Genomic DNA, 18,732 nt, shown 5'->3' on the forward strand with positions numbered 1-18,732 from the left:
CTTTCTTTATCTCTTTCTTGTCTCTCCCTTTGTTTCTTTCTCTCTTTCTTTCTTCTCTCCCTTTCTTTCTCTTTCATTCTTTCATTCTTTCTTTTCTCTCTCTCTCCCCCTTTCCTTCTTTCTTTCTTTCTCTCTTTCTTTCTTGTCTCTCCCTTTCTTTCTCTTTTTCTTTCTCTTTTGCATTATTTTGTGCCACAAATCAAATTGGATTATTTTGTGCCATCAATCAACCATCCATGAATCTTTCTTCTTCTTCTTCTTCTTCTTCTTCTTCTTCTTCTTCTTCTTTCTTCTTTCTTTCCTTCCTTCCTTCCTTCCTTCCTTCCTTCCTTCCTTCTCTCTCTCTCTCTCTCCCGTCTCCCTCTCTTTCTCCTTCAAAGTCTAGGACAGGGGTCTGCAAACTTGGCTCCTTTAAGACTTGTGGACTTCAACTCCCAGAGTTCTAGGAGTTGATTGGTCCACAAGTCTTAAAGGAGCCAAGTTTGAAGATGCCTGGTCTAGGAGAGTGAGACCAGGAGGCCCTAGAGAAAGTACTAAGCACCCAGAACAGGAGCTTCAGGCGGAGGCCAAAATAGGAGCTTCAGGTGGTGGCAGCAGCGGCAGCAGCAGCCGAAATGAGAACTTCAGGCTGTGCGGCTTTTGCTGCAGCAAGCCGCAGGGGCAACAGCATGGCATCATGGCTCCCGGGGATGCGGTGGCCACAGTGGTAGCAGCAGAGGAGGTGGAGACAGCGGCGGGGGCAGTGGCGGGGTTGGCGTCAGGGGCAGCAGCAGCGTCAGGGGCAGCAGCAGGGGTGGGGTGGGGGCAGCGGCAGCAGCAACGGCAGCAGTAGTGGCAGAAGAGGCAGGGCAGCGGCAGTGGCAGCGGCAGCAGTAGCGGCAGCAGTAGGGGCAGCAGTGACAGTGGCGGTAGCGGCATAGGAGGTGGCGGTGGGGGTAGCGGGGGCAGCGGCGGCAGCAGAGGAGGCGGCGGGGACGGTGGTGGTGCCAGGGTGGGGGCAACGGCAGGGGTAGCGGCAGAGGAGGGGGTGGAGATGGTGGTAGCGGCGGTAGCGGCGGGGGGAGACCCGGGAACTTTTCCTGCCTGGCTTTTTGCCGCGGCAGGCATCGGTGGCAGGCAAGCATGGCAGGGCCACAAGGAAGGGAATAGGCTGCTAGCTGCCTTTCCGATGGCCAGGGACCCCGACAAGCTTGCCTGCCTTCCACGTGCCCTTGCCAGAGAACAACTAGATTGTGACTTGAAATGATGGTGGTGATGGTGGAGTTTCTTGTTTTATTATTATTAAAATACATATTGTATGTCAAAACAAGACTTTAATACAGACTTTTTTGTATTCTGTGAGGGGAAGACTTGTTCTGCAAAGCATGAAGCAATGGATGGTCACCACTATTATTACATAATGGGCATGAGGAGATGGGAAACTGACACAGACTGTAATGAAAATCTTCTTGAGAAAAACAGATATGCTGCCACTCTTGAAAAAAAATAAAGCATTGGTATAATAAAGCCCTTCTTACCATAAGGGGAGTTTACTTTCTGAAGGGGCCAATAGGTTCTCAGCTATTTTATTGCAAGTCTTTGACTTACAATTTGGGGAAATCTATTTAGAAAGTGATGGGATACAGCTACAAAAGGTTGAGCAGATATCATTTATCTGGATCCTTTTTTGTGAGTTCAAGCTAAATCATGGGTCAATGCATTAGTCATTCTCATGAATGATCTGTGATAGGACTTGGATACTGATTCTCCTTCTTACCTTGATGGGATTCAGTAGTCTGGGACTCCTTTTTACAGTGGTTCCACTTCTTTCTGAGAGGGCAGTTTCAGATAATGTGTTTAAATGAGAAGAATTCAAAGCTCTTGAACACTCTGGTATAGGGTGCCACAGGGCTGGAATTCTCACCTATTTTATTTAATATCTATGTGAATTAGATAGAGAACTACAGAAGGTTATCTAACTGGAGAAGGTTATTCATTGATTTGGGCTACAATATTATTAATATGCTTTATTACATTTTTGGTTCTATTTTTTTAAATAAAGCACAACTTTCCTTGCTAAAGATACCACATATATGCTATTCCACATAATATCCATCCAATCCACATATATGCACAGCATGCACAGTGTTTCCATGATGCCTCATTGCAGTCGTGAAATCTGAACTGGTTTACTACTGGTTCGCTGGCTGCACATGTGCGCTGCACACCAAACCTGCGCTGTGCGTGCACATGCACAGTGCACACCACGAAACAAATGTGAGGTGCATGCTCACAGTGCATGCCAAAAGGAGGCATGGGGTAAGTAGAACAGTGAGGAGGGGGTGTTATCATCTGTGGCGCACAACCTTTTTTTTTACAACTATTACATCCAAACAGGTTGTAAAAAAATGCTTTTAAAAGTAAAAAAAAAGTCTTTGACCATTGCACAGCTCAGCTGTGACTGTCAGAGACTTTTTTTAACCGTTTAAAAGCATTTTTAACAACCTATTCCTACCATTTGAGCAGGAAAAGTGAGCTGGAAAGAAGTGTCAAGCAGGCAAGTGGGCAAGTAGGCAAGCAGGTGACTGGGCAATTGGGGGGGGCATGGGTGGGGAGGGGCAGGGATTTTTGCTACCAGTTCTCTGAACGACCTGTTGCCATTGCTACCGGATCAGCTAATCCGGTCTGAACCGGAAGCATTTCACCCCTGCCTGATTGCCATATGATTAGTGATAGCCAATGGTCTAGATAGGTTTTAGAGAATGTTGGACCAATTGAAATTGTGATGCCAACTATAAGGAGTCTCCTTCTGCTTTTTTGAAATTCATGGAGCAAAATAACTATACAGCAAAATAGGTAGTCCTCAAAATACATATATGTAGTCCTCAACTTGGGGGATTACCTGTAGTGCCAGAATTTCATCAAAATGTGCACAGAAGAGGGAACTCTCATTAAGCTCAGGGCAACACAAAGTTTTTATACCCAAAGAAGTATTAAAAAAATAAACATTTCTGGGAGGAAAAACAACAGCTGAAGCAATCTTTTGGATATTAGCCCAGGTGCCAGTTCTTCAAAAATTAAAGTTCCTGTATACTCATGATATCACATCCAGTATGGTGGTAGAGAACCTTGGCTTTCCAGATGCTGTTAAATTATTACTCTTAGCAGCAACCCCTGTCAGCGTAGCTGGTAACAATGGGCACAGAAAGTGGCAATTCAGCCAATCTAGAAGATTATTAGATTCTCAGCTCCTATTTCCTCACATAATATCCATCCAAATGTGATCCATAAAACCACAAGAAAAGTACATATCTTGCATGAGGAGGTCCCAGTTTTAGTCAAGCTCAGTCCAATAAAAAGGAATTCTTAAGTGGAATTCCAGAAGATCTTCATATTTTTTTCCAGATATTTCTAGCAATGTTAAGCTAGATGGACCATTAGTCAGATTATGCATAAGACAGCAAATGGTAGGAGAGAGACGTCCATATTAATGTGCATCAATGGACAGATTTCTTGGGTACCTTTTCTAAGGTATTGACCAGATCCTTTTCTTGGCCAAAATCAAGAATAAATTGATCGTATGATCAAGGTGGAGTATACACAGAAAATCTCAAGAGTGAATATTTTGTACAAATCATGGTCCATGAAGAGCTTCATTCCAATTTGTGGTTTATAATTATAGTCAAATATGCAGGTTCTGCATTTAAAGGTCTGTGACAAATTTTCTGATAAAACCTGAATGTTAAATTTCATAGCTCTTCCAATTAGAGTCTCATTAGGCTGCAGATTCTTTCTCTTCTTTGCTATACTTGTGGACACGTATTTAAATGAACTGAGTTTGATTGAATAGGTACTTCTTGGTTATTATTTACAGCTAATCCAACTATCATTAGTCATAACTAAGACACACAGAAAGCTTACAAAAAGACTTTCATTTTTGACAAAGAACCTAATGACAGCTTTATTTGGACATTCGCTCCTTTAGGACATTGCTTTCACATCACTCTCATTTGGTTCAACTGTTGTCCAGCCACTGAAAGAGAATGTCTGAAGGACAGAGCCTGCATATATACAGTACACCCTAACTCCAAGTGTCAGAATAGTCTTCATATGAAATAACTCCCTGTGGATCAAGAATGGGAAGAAAAAGTGGAATTTAACAACTATAATCCTGTTTTCTTAGAAGGACCTCCTTGCTTTTGTTTCTTAAAAATTGTTATTGTTTCATTTATCTTCAATATCTTCATGATTAAGATGCCTAGCCCTGGAAGCCCTTTCTATATAGAACAGGTCTCAGGCTTCATATATTTTTTTCCAGTGAATGGATATTGGCAAAGGAAGAATAGGAAAAATGAATGCGGTCTTAATTTCTGTATGTAATAATAATCATGATAATTCACTAAGAACGGTTTAGATTTTACTTTAAGGAATTGCTACTTGATTATAGAGTGGTGGCCCAAATACTTGGTATGGATCATTCCAATAATAGAAGTTTTTAGAAATTCTGCCCAATATAGTCTCAATGTCCAATGTCTAAACCTGAGAAAGAAACTTATTTAACACTGGGCCCCCGCAAGAAAATAGTTGCTTTTGGAAATGCTTTGAATATATTCAACCTTTCAGTTCTGCTTCCTAAAGAAGGGTGTCATTGCCCAGCTTTTAGAACCTGAGATACTGTGCTGCTAATTGATTTTGACATATAAAGTTTAAATAGTTTTAGTTTCCTACATTTATAAACTATACTATTTCTTTAAAGTATTAATGAATTAAATAATATGCCACATGTTATAGAAAGCTCTGCTTTTTATTAGTTTTTATTTTTTTTCACAAGTCAGCAAGGTTGAACCTTATTTGCTATAGTGGCAAATAACTATAGCTCAGGTGTAGGGTGAGGATGAAGGTTCATTCTCTAAGCTTGTGGGTTGGTTTCTGAACATTTTGTTACCAGAATAGGTAACATCTATAGTGGAGTTTAAGGGGTGTTAGTGTCAGTGTTCTTCTGTTTATAAGGACTTCAGATGTAGGTGGGTCAAGTGAGGTCTTGTGATGGGTCAGGTGTGAGTCATCAGTGAGAGTCTTGTGATGGGTCTTGTGAAAGGTAGGTTACATCAGGTCAAGGTCATTGAGACGTGAACTGCTAGGGGGGTTGCATGGGTTGGTTGAGGGTTGGTGCTGTCTCTGGTTGGCTGTGCGATTGATTTGGATTCTGAGGGGTTCATAGGCTGTTTGTAGGTCAATGTGTCTATTGATGGAATTTGCTCATTGAGTTCAACGAAGCTTGGCATTCCACAAGCAATTTCCAAGAAAGATCTGGGCATAGACAAGAGAAATTCAAAATGAGTTATTAAAGTTGTCTTCAAATATGTAATGATCTTGAGACAGTACAAGAAGTAATGGGTGAAAACAATAGATTAGCAGTAATGCAACTGCTTTAGGAGACTACGAGCTCTTTTTCATTGGAAATTCTTGAACAGAGACTGGACGGTAACTGCAGTTTCTATATTGCATTCCTGCACATAGAATTTATCTGTTCTTTACTAATTACTATTTCTAATTCTAATTGATGAACATCTTATTCAGGTTTGGTCCAATACTAACAAATTCCTTTCTTTGTGTATTGTATCACATGAGACATTGTATATGGTATGGACAAGAAGGGTCTCTATCATTTTTTTATTGTTGAGGAGACAAAACTATATAGATGTCCTCCTAGTTGCCAATCAGTTTACATTAGACCTAAAAAAATCCCTCACATAGAAGATGCATATTCTCTCACTCTCTCTCTCCATGTATAAATTTATATTTATACTCATAAAGACAACATTAGTCTATTTTTAACAGAGTATTGAAATTTGCCCTTGAGGCATCAGATGGAGTAGTCAGATTGTCAAACAGTCTCCTAACTGAAGTTAACGTTGATATAATATTTACCTCCTAAAATTAAATACTACAAGGGAAGTTATAAGTTTACCACACACAATACATATACTTTGGCAAGACTTAGAAAGAGTTCATGGAAGCACGTGGCTAATAAAATACAAAAAGCAAAAAACAAAAACAAAACCCAGCACTTCAATGGAAATTGCAAAACATTTTGAAAATAAACACACTATCAGTGGAAACTAAGAAAAAGGGTTGACCAATCACCAAAGTAGATTGTTCGGTTAAAAAAAGCCATCCGGTCAACATTTAAGCAGAAATCAGACAAAATTAGTTGTATATTTATATCTAGAAGGAGTCAGGAACAAGACTAAGAAATCGGTAGTTCTACTTTTGCTTTGTCAGATTAATCAGTAACTTAGTAGTCATGCTTATATTCATGAAAACACACTGAAAAGACATCACATGCATCCTTTATAATGACTGACTCGTGACATTTTCAAGCATGAATGAGACGTTTAGACTTCCACCTAGATAGGTGTAAGAAAGGACCCTGTCAGATCTGACTGTTTGTACTGTGCTATTGTGCAATGAATCACGGCCTGTAAAATATATTAATCCAGATTACCATAGTCTGTCTGGGCACAAATTTTGAATGGCTTCAGTTCAATATCCAGATTAAAAGAGTTAGACCGTTGACAGATTATATTTAGTGGCACTTACAAAGCACCACTGAAGAGGGTTTTTACTTTAAGATTAGTACTATTAGAGACAGAAAAAAGTCTTCTAAAGGCCCTTTTTTAAAAAAGTAACATTTTCCATCATAAACACTGATCCTGACAGGAGTGAACCATCACTGCCAGTATTTCACCCTTCCAGGCAAGGGATGGATGGATGGATGGATGTCTAAAATACTGTAAACAGCAATCGCTACAATTTGTTTGTTTTATATAATAACAATGCCCTTGTATGTTAACAATTATAATATTGTTACATGCATGTTATTTTAAACATTATTAAATACAATAATAACAACATCGCAGAACATATATTATTCCATAATGACATTAAGAAGAGGGTATTGTCACTTCAGGGAGAAGATAATTCCTTTGATTTGTACACCATTAGGTAGTTTTTAGTCTTAGCAACAATTTCTCCAGGACGACTCAATTTGGTCCTTTAGATATTCCGATGGTGCATCTATCAGCATTTTAACTGAGCCCATCCATCTTGCCATTGGTCATCCTCTCGCTCTCTTCTTTCCATCTGTTCCAACCTTACAGGTCTTTGCACAATGTGTCTAAAATGCAATAATTTGAACCTAGTTATCTCTATCTTCAGTGAAGACCGGGGTGAATTCCAGCAGGTTCTGATAGGTTCTGAAGAATGGGTAGCAGAAATTTTGAGCAGTTTGGAGAACCGGTAGCAGAAATTTTGAGTAGTTTGGAGAACCATCAAATACCACCTCCGGCTGGCCCCAGAGTGGGGTGGGAATGGAGAGTTTGCAATATCCTTCCCCCAGGAGTAGGGAGGAAATGGGGATTTTGCAGTTTCCTTCCCCTGGAGTGGGGTGGGAATGGAGATTTTGCAGTATCCTTCCCTTGCCATGCCCACCAAGCCACGCCCACCAAGCCACACCATCCAAGCCACACCATGCCCACTAAGCCATGCTCACAGAACCAGTAGTTAAAAAAATGGATTTCACCACTGGTGAAGACTCTAGGTTGATTTGTTGGACAATCAATTTGTTCATTTTCTAGACTATTTCTTAACTATTATTCTCAAGAGTCTTCTCGGATACCAAAGTTTGAAAGTGATTGTGCACTTTCTCTCCTACTTCCTCAGAATTCAATGTTCACTTTCATAAAATGCCAAAGGGAAATTGCCTGCACAATTCAGACTTTTGTAGGCACAATGGAGGAGAAGGTGTGGCAGAAGTAGGGGCAGAATCAAAAGAAGACTCAGCGGAGATTCTCTATGTAACCACAACTGAACTAAGCCCAACCCCTCTTGAATTCGATAGACCCTTATCTAACCACAGGATTGTGCTAGTTGAATAGTTTCTTGTGCTTAGGGATGATTAGTAATAAATCAGTTCACTTGGAACCTCATATGTGGTCCTCATCTTTGGAGCCTGACACAAAATCACATCCTGTATCTGAATTTCTTTTCCAAAGCTTTGATGGCTGTAATACCAAGTGCTAATCCTTGGCATATTTCTTGACTGATGGTTCCATTATTGTGGATAGTTCCAAGTAAAATGTATTACAGTAATTCAGATGAGAAGCATGAAGGTATGAATGACAGTTGCCAAAGCCTCAAAATGATTGCACATGTTATTTTAGCTGTATCTAAGCAAAGTCTTCTCTGGAACTTCAGTCTCTTTTGTATTAAAAGGAGTCCAACCCCCAGATCAGATTCTCCCAAGGAAGCATAACACCAATCAAGGTACCTTCTGATAAATAGTTATTCCATATTATTGGAATTTAATCTGAGTTGTTCTGCCCATCCAAACCATTAAGTCTTCAGATATCAGGTCCGATCCCCAGCTGTTGTTAGACTATAAATGTTGTGATCCTTAGCAAGATCTTAATAAAGACTGTATTCTAACACCAACTGGAGATATCAGATTTGGAGATGCACCAAAGGTGAGTGGGAAGATCATCTTGTCTCTAATGATGATTTAGATAAATGCTTATGCTGGGTATGGTAACATAACACAAGTTGGCTTTTTCAAACTTGGCCACATATTTTAGGACAATGAAGCAGTGGTGAAATCCAATTTTTTTTTACTACCGGTTCTATGGGTGTGGCTTGGTGGGCGTGGTGTGGCTTGGTGGGCGTGGCTTGGTGGGCATGGCATGGGAAGGATACTGCAAAATCCCCATTCCCTCCCTACTCCTGGGGAAGGATATTGCAAAATCTCCATTCTCATCCCACTCTGGGGCCAGCCAGAGATGGTATTTGTCAGTTCTCCAAACTGTTCAAAATTTCCGCTATCAGTTCTCCAGAATCTGTCAGAACCTGCTGGATTTTACCCCTGCAATGAAGGGATTATAGTTTTTATACAATACCTTGATTTTATTAAACATTTATTAAATTCAATGTTCTTAATTTTTAATTCAGTGTTGAGCAGATCAAAAACAACAAACATAGTGTATAATACAATGTGTGACACTACAGGCGTGTGGTGTCCACAAAGTGTTATATGAAATGGAAGGAAGGAACAATTTTTAAAATGTTTCTGTTTTCACCAATAAGATGTTTGGAGTACAACAATACTGTACTTCTCAAGATGCTTTTTAAATTAAAACAGAAATCTACAGATAAAATCAGTAAGAGGTCCTTGAGATATATGTACGTGTATATGCAGACACACATGCATTAAGATGCCCTTGCACTTTAAACACACATAGACACACAGATGTACTAAGATATATACATATGATTTTACATTTTTGGACAAAACAAAGTGCTTGAATAAATCATTTGCAGAGAAATCACTTCGAGAGAATATTAGTAAACTCTTTCTGTGGGACAGAGCCATCAAAATAGAAAAAAGCAACTTTTTTTTCCTTTCTCCATAAGAGCCATTAAGTGTGATTAAATCTTTAAATGGAAAGGACAATAGCTATAGCCCTGTATTTAGCAATTCCATATCTTTAATGGTGCAAAGATTTCCTTAAAAGCATGAACATGAAAGAAGCTGAACGTTGCAGTATTTGCAAAGGAGAGGGCAAAGAGAAAGACGAGGAAGGATCGCTTGTTTGTAAATGAAGTGCAGCCCAGTCATTGGGACATTTATGGGACAACAACAAAAGGTGGAAGGCTGTTTCCTTAAAGGGCATATATAAAAGAGGAGTTCTAAATAGGCAGCAATTCTTGACTGGCCTTCTACATGCACAATGAACACGATTACTGAATGAGAGTGGTTTTCAGCTATGGCAAAACGAAAAAGAAAAAAAATCATAATGGCATTGCAATTAGACAAGCAGTAGATTCAAATGAAGGAGAGAGTCAAGAAGTTGGTAAGGCTGGTGGACAAAATGAAGAAAAGCTACCCAGAATGATTGAGTAGAAGACTGAATGATGCACTTAACTGTATTTGTGACTCTATTCAAGAGCTTGTGGGCTTACCAGCTAGGTAACAGAAAAGGCACCCATCATGCATAGGGCTTACCATAACAGCCTTAAGGTTCCTTCTTTAGGATGAGCATATTTAGCAAGCACTAAGATAACTACTACAGGTTTCTCCCTTTTCTAGTATCAGAGAAGAAATTTAAAAGTGGGCTCCTTGCAATGTGACAACCCAGCTATTGTTTCCAAATGCTGTGTGACCCATTAACCCATTATATGGTTTGTTGGTTGGTTTGTTTGAATATCATGTGGAATATGAGCACAACAATTATATTTTATTAGCCCAGTTTGTAGGACTGAACATGTTTGTTTATTGTTCATTTATTTATAAAATTTATTGGCCACCCATCTTACCACAAGGTAACTCTTGAAGGCTTACAATCATGAAAGATAAAAAAAATACTAAAAACATAAAAAATTTAAAACAAACCAAATGCTATGATCCAATTAAAGATGGGTAGGGAGTGGCCAGGTTGGGACGTGTGTGTGTGCGTGTGTGTGTGTGTGCGTGTGTGTTTGTAGGAATGATTGTTAATCGATCAACCACCTCCATTGTGTATTAATAATAATAATAACAGAGTTGGAAGGGACCTTGGAGGTCTTCTAGTCCAATCCCCTGCCCAGGCAGGAACCACTACACCACTTCAGACAAATGGTTATCCAACATCATCTTAAAAATTTCCAGTGTTGGAGCATTCACAACTTCTGAAGGCAAGTCGTTCCACTTATTAATTGTTCTAACTGTCAGGAAATTTCTCCTTAGTTCTAAGTTGCTTCTTTCTTTGATCAGTTTCCACCCATTGCTTCTTGTTCTACCCTCAGGTGCTTTGGAGAAGAGTTTGACTCCCTCTTCTTTGTGGCAACCCCTGAGATATTGGAACACAGCTATCATGTCTCCCCTAGTCCTTCTTTTCATTAAACTAGACATACCCAGTTCTTGCAACCGTTCGTCATATGTTTTAGCGTCCAGTCCCCTAATCATCTTTGTTGCTCTTCTCTGCACTCTTTCTAGAGTGCATCTTTTTTACATCGTGGCGACCAAAACTGGATGCAATATTCCAAGTGTGGCCTTACCAAGGCATTATAAAGTGGTACTAACACTTCACGTGATCTTGATTCTATCCCTCTGTTTATGCAGCCCAGAACTGTGTTGGCTTTTTTGGCAGCTGCTACACATTGCTGGCTCATATCTAAATGGTTGTCCACTAGGACTCCAAGATCCCTCTCACAGGTACTACTATTGAGCAAGGTACCACATATACGGTACCTGTGCATTTTGTTTTTTTGGCCTAAATGTAGAACCTTACTTTTTTCACTGTTGAATTTCATTTTGTTAGATAGCACCCAATGTTCAAGTCTGTCAAGATCTTTCTGTAACTTGAGCCTATCTTCTGGAGTGTTGGCTATTCCTGCCAGCTTGGTGTCATCTGCAAATTTGATGAGTTCCCCATCTATCCCCTCGTCCAAGTCATTGATGAAGATGTTGAAGAGTACTGGGCCTAAAACAGAGCCTTGGGGTACTCCACTGCATACTTCCCTCCATGTGGATGTAGTTCCGTTGAGGACTACACGTTGAGTGCGGTTGGTCAGCCAGTTACGAATCCATCTGGTGGTGGTGCTGTCTAACCCACATTTTTCTACTTTATCTAGTAGTAGGTTATGGTCTACTTTATCAAATGCTTTACTGAAGTCCAAGTAAATTACATCAACAGCATTCCTCTGATCCACTAATTTTGTCACTTTGTCAAAGAATGCAGTAAGATTAGTCTGGCATGATTTGTTTTTGACAAACCCATGTTGGCTTTTGGTTATTACTTTGTTTGCTTTGGTGATTTGTCTTTGATTATCTTTTCCAGAATCTTCCCTGGTATTGAGGTCAGGCTGATAGGTCTGTAGTTTCCTGGATCTGTTTTTCCCCCTTTTTTTGAAGATGGGAACTACATCAGCTCTTTTCCAGTCCTCTGGCAGTTCCCCTGTGCTCCAGGATCTTTGAAAGATATAATTCAGTGGTTCTGAGATCTCATCGGCCAGTTCCTTCAGAACCTTGAGGTGTAATCCATCCGGTCCTGGTGATTTGAACTCATCTAGGGTAGACAGGTGATGTTCTCCCATTGGTTCCCCAAGTTAGCTGGCAAAGCCAGGTCTTTAGGCTCTTGGTCAGGAGGGTTGGAACCAATCTCATACTGAGGGAGGGGCAAGATGTTCTAGAGCAGGGGTCTCTAACCTTGGCAACTTTAAGTCTTGAGGACTTCAATTCCCAGAATTCTCCAGGCAGCAAAGCAGAGTGCAGGTACAATGGCAGAGAAGGCTCTTCTGAAGTCTGCCTGACAGAATAATGTTGGTAAACCCATTTCAATATATTGCTGTAGAAAACTGTTGAGATATGATACTAACCTGTTATTTCATCCATGATTATGACATTTACAAAGCAATACTATTGGACTGCAGTGGGGAAGTTCAAAATTCATTCAGGGTTTCTGCCAGTTCAGGAAGTTGGGGGTAAAAATATTTTTCTCCTTTCCCTATTTTTTCTGAAAGCTTCCCCAAAATAAGAATTGGTCTTGTTGATTAATGCACAGTCTTTTCCAAAATGAGCTATAGCATAGCTGCCTGTCCTCCTTTCTAGTATCAATTGTCAACACCACTGCTAGGATTGGTAGAGAAAGGGGGATCCAAAAATCTTTTGACCTTGGGAATGTTTTCCCAAGAATAATAAAATTTCAGCCTTAGAATATTATAACATTGTATTGTTCAGTTATTCTGAAATGTTTTTTTTTAACATCCTGATTATTATATAATTTCTTCAATTTGTTCTGTTTTTCCTATCTACAACATTTGTAAATTGTTTCTTGTTTTCCCTTTCCTGCCACAATCACCAATCTAACATTTTTTTCTATCTAGTCTAAAATACATGTCGTTTATTTCACCAGTCTTGGGACATTCTAGAAATTCAGATTATGAGTGCTAAAAGAGCTCTAATTTTGACACATATATGTGTTGAAAACTGTAAGATTTGAAAACTGGCCTACAAATAAATTTGTTTGGCATAATGCATGTTTATCGATTGGACATGAAGCATCAATACTCCATACTGAATTTGCATTTTGATAAAGGGTATAATAATGTAAATGTAGAGAGCTATAATCTGAAATAAAAACAAATTAAACTATTTTGCAGTGCTGCCGCCTTTAATAATGGCTGTAAGGCAGGAGAGACACTTATCCTGGAGGAAGTATTGTAATTATAGTGCAAAAAGCAAATCCTTGTGGAAAATGAAATTATGAATTGATCCTTACAACCTAGTGCTCTGTAAATTTGTATCATTTTTTTCTGCTGATAGTTTGAGGCCATAACTCTCTACGGATAAGGCCTGAGCCGCTGGGTATACAACAACATATACATTAGCAAAACAGATTTGATGTGTGATGATGCTTCCCTCTGCTAACCTGCAGTGACCAGAAGCCCATTATTTCCACAGGACACAATGGATACCAGAAACATTAACTTCTGTATTATTGGAAAGAAGCAAAATGCATTATCATGTGACCTCTAAGAAGATAAATGTATGTTATTGACATGCTGTGTGAGATGAAGAGAAAGTTATTTTATAAAATGGTTTATGTGTATGACAACTCTTGGGAGTTGTTTGGTTTGACCTGCAAGGAGAATGAGGAGTTCACAGATACTGTATTTAAAGAAGTGACTACAACAGGAATGGAGTGATCTGGCAGACTGGCATGAGAAGAATTGATTGGTGGAGGAGGGGTGGGGGATGAATTGAATAGGCGAGACAAAAGAAGGTCTAATCCTGCAAAGCTGGGAGCTGAGAATGCAGAAAGCCATTGAGCAGACTCTCATTCCAGCAGGAGCAGACAATGGTGAATGTGTTTTTTTTAATTTATTTATTTATTTATTTATTTATTATTTATTTATTTATTTATTTATTTATTTATTTATTTATTTATTTATTTATTTATTTATTTATTTCACTGGTATTCCACCTTTTCATTGAAAGGTGCTTTATGCAACTAACAGTAATAAATACTAAATGAACCCAAATCAAATCAATGATGATGAAATGAGATGGAAAGAGGAAAAGGAAGATGAATCAGGCATTGGGCATCAGCAAAGTCAAAATTTGGTAACAGGTTCAGATAGGTTCAGTTATTGTGTAAATTCAAAATTGCCTATAGTCAGAGGATCTTGAAAACTATTTGGAACCAGATTATATTGTAATCTGGCCCAAGATCAGAATTCCTACTTTAGAAAAGTGGTTCCCTGTAGAAAATAGGTGTGATGACCCGGGGCGTGGCACAAAGGCAACACAGCCAGAGAATAAGTACAAGTCCCTTTATTAGCTCCAAACTTTGCCCCCAACATCCCTTTACTCTCTGGTTTTGTTGTGTCCCACCCCCCATTCCGATGAACGAGCCAAGGAAGTCCGTGACAAACTTGGCAACGAAGCCTCTGCAACTTGCCAAGTTCCTTCGAGGTTTATCAGAGCAGGCAGGAGTCCAAGTTGTGACTTCAGTGATAGGGTCCGGTATCAGCAAACTCGATAAGACTTTGCTTGACTCAAGGTTGGAATGCCAAAAGCAGGTCCTTTATATAGGCTGTGGGGTGTGGCTCCATGACTCAGCATTTATCCAGGCCTGCCCCACCTCTCCTTCTGCTGGCGTCGCCTCTCAGATCTCCAGAAGCGAGAGTCCTCCCACTCTGAACTGTCTTCAGCTGGATCGGCTGGCAGCTTCTGGGAAAGGGAGGGGTCAGAGGGAGTAGGGCCGAGTAATTCCAGCACCTGGCTGCCTTCCTGCTCTGACGGCTGAGCCAAAGGAACACACGCTGTACGAATGAGGTTTATCGGGCTTGTCTTCCCACTCCTGGAATCCTCTCCGGGCATGGGGCCAGGGCCAGGGGCTGGAGGCATGACAGGCCGTTCATCTTCATTATCAGACTCGGAGTCTGATAAAAGGCCTGATTGGAGACGGGAGGGGCCCGGCTGAGGGGAGGAGGGAGGACAAGTCACATCAGGTCTGGAGAAAAACTCTTCCATAAACCTGTAAGCAGACAAAACTTCCAACTATAAATCCCACAGGGCAAGATAAAGGCAATTAATCCGGCAGGACAAGGAAGATAAGAAGTCCAGACTTGAAGTAGCATGGCAGTAAATCAAACCAGTTGGGAAGATGCCAGGAACTCAGATAAAGCAGATAACATAAACTCAGCATTTGTTCCCGACAACCACCCCTCCATTTGCCTCTCTTTTAAACTCCAGCTCCAGGTGTATCTTGTGAAGGGCCCTCTCCTCCCTCGTAAGCCATGCAACCCATGTTGGTCTCTTCTCCGTTCTTCCCTGTGTGCCCTAGGATGAGGATGGGGTGGGCCTTGGTCTTCATCAGAACCCCTTCTCCCTTGTTCTACCTCTCCCCTGCTCTGCCCAGCCTGACTTTGCCCTTCCCTGGTTTTCTCCACAGCCATTGGAGCCATTCTCTCTCTCTGTCAGCTGTTCCTCTTCTATCTCAGAGTCAGACTCGGACAGGGGCATGACAATAGCCAATTTTCCCTTTCCCACTCCAGTTACCCAGGGCCTGTATTCTGAGTCCTGTGGATTCTGATTCTGGCACTAAGATCAGCCAATATTTATCATGATCACTATCTATTAATAGCCTCCCCTCCATTAATTTGGGTAGTTGCTTATATTAAATTGCAAAGTTGCAAGAATCATGGTTAAGAATATGCTTTCTAAGTCAATATTTGCATTTACTGTGGTACATTTCGTAGTCTGGTTGTCTGGCCTCTGCTTATGCCACCACTTTGCTTCAGTAATAGCAGACAGCATTCTGACAAAGTCCTATGATCAAGGGAAAACCCATAATACAGCGGTGTCAACAGGGGTGAAATGCTCCCGGTTCGGCCGCGTTCGGCCTATCCGGTAGCGATGATGGCCAGTGGTTTAGAGAACCGGTAGCGATGGCAGCTTGAGGCTCTGCCCGGTCGTTGTTATTGGTTTTACTTCTGGAGAACTGGTAGTAAAAAAAATGCTTAAAAAGTAAAAAAAAAAAGTCCCGATGATCAGCTGAGTGACGTGGGATCGTGGGAACATTTTTTAAAAGCTTTTAAAGCATTATTTTACTACCGGCTTCAGAGAAACAAAGCGCTCAGCTGTTCCCTCTTTTCACTTACCCTGCGCTTCCTGCTGAGGATTTTCATGCTTTGCATCACGTGCCTGGGATCGTCACCCTCATCTTCTTCTTCCTCCTTCTCTTCATCTTCCAAATGGAAAAACACCAGGAGCAATTGCAAAAAGAAGCGTGCACTTGCTCCTGGTGTTTCTCCATTTGTAGGAAGCTTTCGTACCTGTGAAGGCAAGTTTGGCTTCCTGTGCTGCTTGCTAAAAACCTCACCAGTACTGCTGTTTACACGGCTTGTATGTGTGTGTGTCTTTGCTCCTGGTCTTTCGCAGCAGCCCGTGCCTGATGTCCCATTCCAGGCTGGCTTACCTGGAGTTGGGGAATTCATTCACCCCTTCTGGCCTTTTCAGAGCCGGGAAAAACCTCCCCACTTGGGGGTCACGCGGCATGACAGCTGATTTCTGCTGCTCTTAAATGCCCCGGAGCAGATCCAGGTGCTGCCATTCCAAGCCTGCCAAGGGCAACCACTGCCTCACCTGTTGTGCCTCCCGGACAGGCTAGTCAGGGGTCTCCGAGGCACCCGCTCCTCTTCCCAGGGTGGTGGGGGTGGGGTGAGGCACCTTTAAGATTAATGGCCGGGGACGGGATATCTGGCTTTTAACTATAACTATATTCCTTTTAAAATTGCAAGACCAAAAACATAGTGGTGAGTGAGTGTGGGGGAAATGAGTGTGGATTCAAGCCCTGTGCTGGGAGGGGTCAAACAGGAAGCCCTTCAGCCCTGAGTTTATGCGGCAAGGAAAAGGAAGGCTGCGCACATGCGCTTCTCCAAGTGCAATGCCGTGCCCTGCCTTTTCCTACCTCAGCCCTGGATCATGTGTGCCAAGCTAATCCTGTATTCTGATGTGGTGGCAGGAGAGAGGAAGAAGTGGCTATAAGTATAGAACAAAGAGGTAGGGAGAAAAAGGTGGGAGGGGGTGCTTTGATAGCCTGGGAAATCATTCCCTCTATCAACTCTCATTAATTATACACATGAACCACTAATCGATGACCTCTTCCCCGTGATGAGGGCACGGTCACTCACCTTCCACACACACAAGCACCCCTCCTCAGCATCCACCTACCACAAACTTTGCTTTCCCTTCCTCTCGCTCCCCCTCATGGGTGAACTTCAGGTGACTGACTGTTGCTTTGACACATAAGCAGTTCAGCCTGCTGACAACAAACCTTGGGATGCAGCTAGGGAGGGGCCAAGCAAGACTGCACTGAATGTTGGTGTGGAGGCAGGGAAAGAGGGGAGAAATGACCCCTCCAATCCACCCTTGCCTTCATTCCTCTTATCTTTGGAGGCCAACCAGAAGGAGCCCCGAGTCGCTCTAAAGGTCTTTTAAAGTCTGTGTTTATGTGTGTGTCTTTGCTCCTGGTCTTTCACAGAAGCCCATGCCCAACATGCCATCCCTGGCTGCTCATCTTAAAGGCGCCTTGTCCCGCCCCTGCTGCCCTGAGAAGGGGAGTGGGCACCTTGGCTGCTCCGGCCACCCTGGGAGCCACAACAGGTGAGTGGTAGTTGCCCCTGGCAGGCTCAGAATGGCAGCACCCGGATCTGCTCCTGGGCCTTTAAGAGCAGCAGAAATCGGCCATTATGCCGTGCAACCCCCAAGGCGATCTGGGGGCAGCTTCGGCCAGCCCAGCCTGCCCTGGGCTTGGGCAATGAATTTCCCAACTCCAATTCAGCCGGCTGGGGATGGGATGTCAGGCACAGGCTGCTGCAAAAGCCATTTGCACAGCGATACTTGTGAGATTTTTAGCAAGCAGCACAGGAAGCCAAACTTGCCTTCACAGGTACGAAAGCTTTCTACAAATGAAGAAATGCCAGGAGCAAGCGCACGTTTCTTTTTGCGCTTGCTCTTGGCATTTTTCCACTTGGAAGATGGAGAGGAGGAGGAAGAAGAAGACGAGGGTGACAATACCAAGTGCATGAAGCAAGGTGTGAAAATCCATAGCAAGAAGCTCGGGGTGAATGAAAAGGGGGAGCAGTTGAGCACTTTGTTTCTCTTTCTCCCCCTCTGTCATATCCCAGACTTGGTGGCCAAGGTGGAAAGGTGGGCAATCTTTGGGGCTAGGAGGCATTGGGTCTGGTTTGGCGAGGCGGGTCAGGCTGGTCAGGTGCTGATCATTGGAATCTTTTTTTTTTTTTTACTTTTTAAAGCATTTTTACTAATTAAAAATCCTTTAAAAAGTTAAAAAAAAAATTGGCCACTCCCACCCAGTTACATGACCACCACCAAGCCATGGCCACAGAACTGGTGGCAAAAAAAAAAAAAAAAAAGATTTCACCACTGGGTGTCAACCTGGATTTCTTCAAGGGCTGGATCACCATTGTAGTTCTCCTCTGTGGGCTGAGGGGGGAGCAGATGGGGGGAAAGATGGGACAGATGCCTCCTGCAGCACTTCACTGGCCAAAATAGGGCATTTAGGGGCACAGATGTGCCCCCGCGGCCATTTTCAGCCTCCCTGGTCTCCTGCAGCACTCTGCTGACCAAAAATGAGCCATGCAGTGGCCTGCCCAAAATGGCCCATTTTGGCCAGCTGAGGCACTATAGGC

Source organism: Ahaetulla prasina, chromosome 1 (assembly GCF_028640845.1).
Source record: "Ahaetulla prasina isolate Xishuangbanna chromosome 1, ASM2864084v1, whole genome shotgun sequence".
NCBI lineage: Eukaryota > Metazoa > Chordata > Lepidosauria > Squamata > Colubridae > Ahaetulla > Ahaetulla prasina.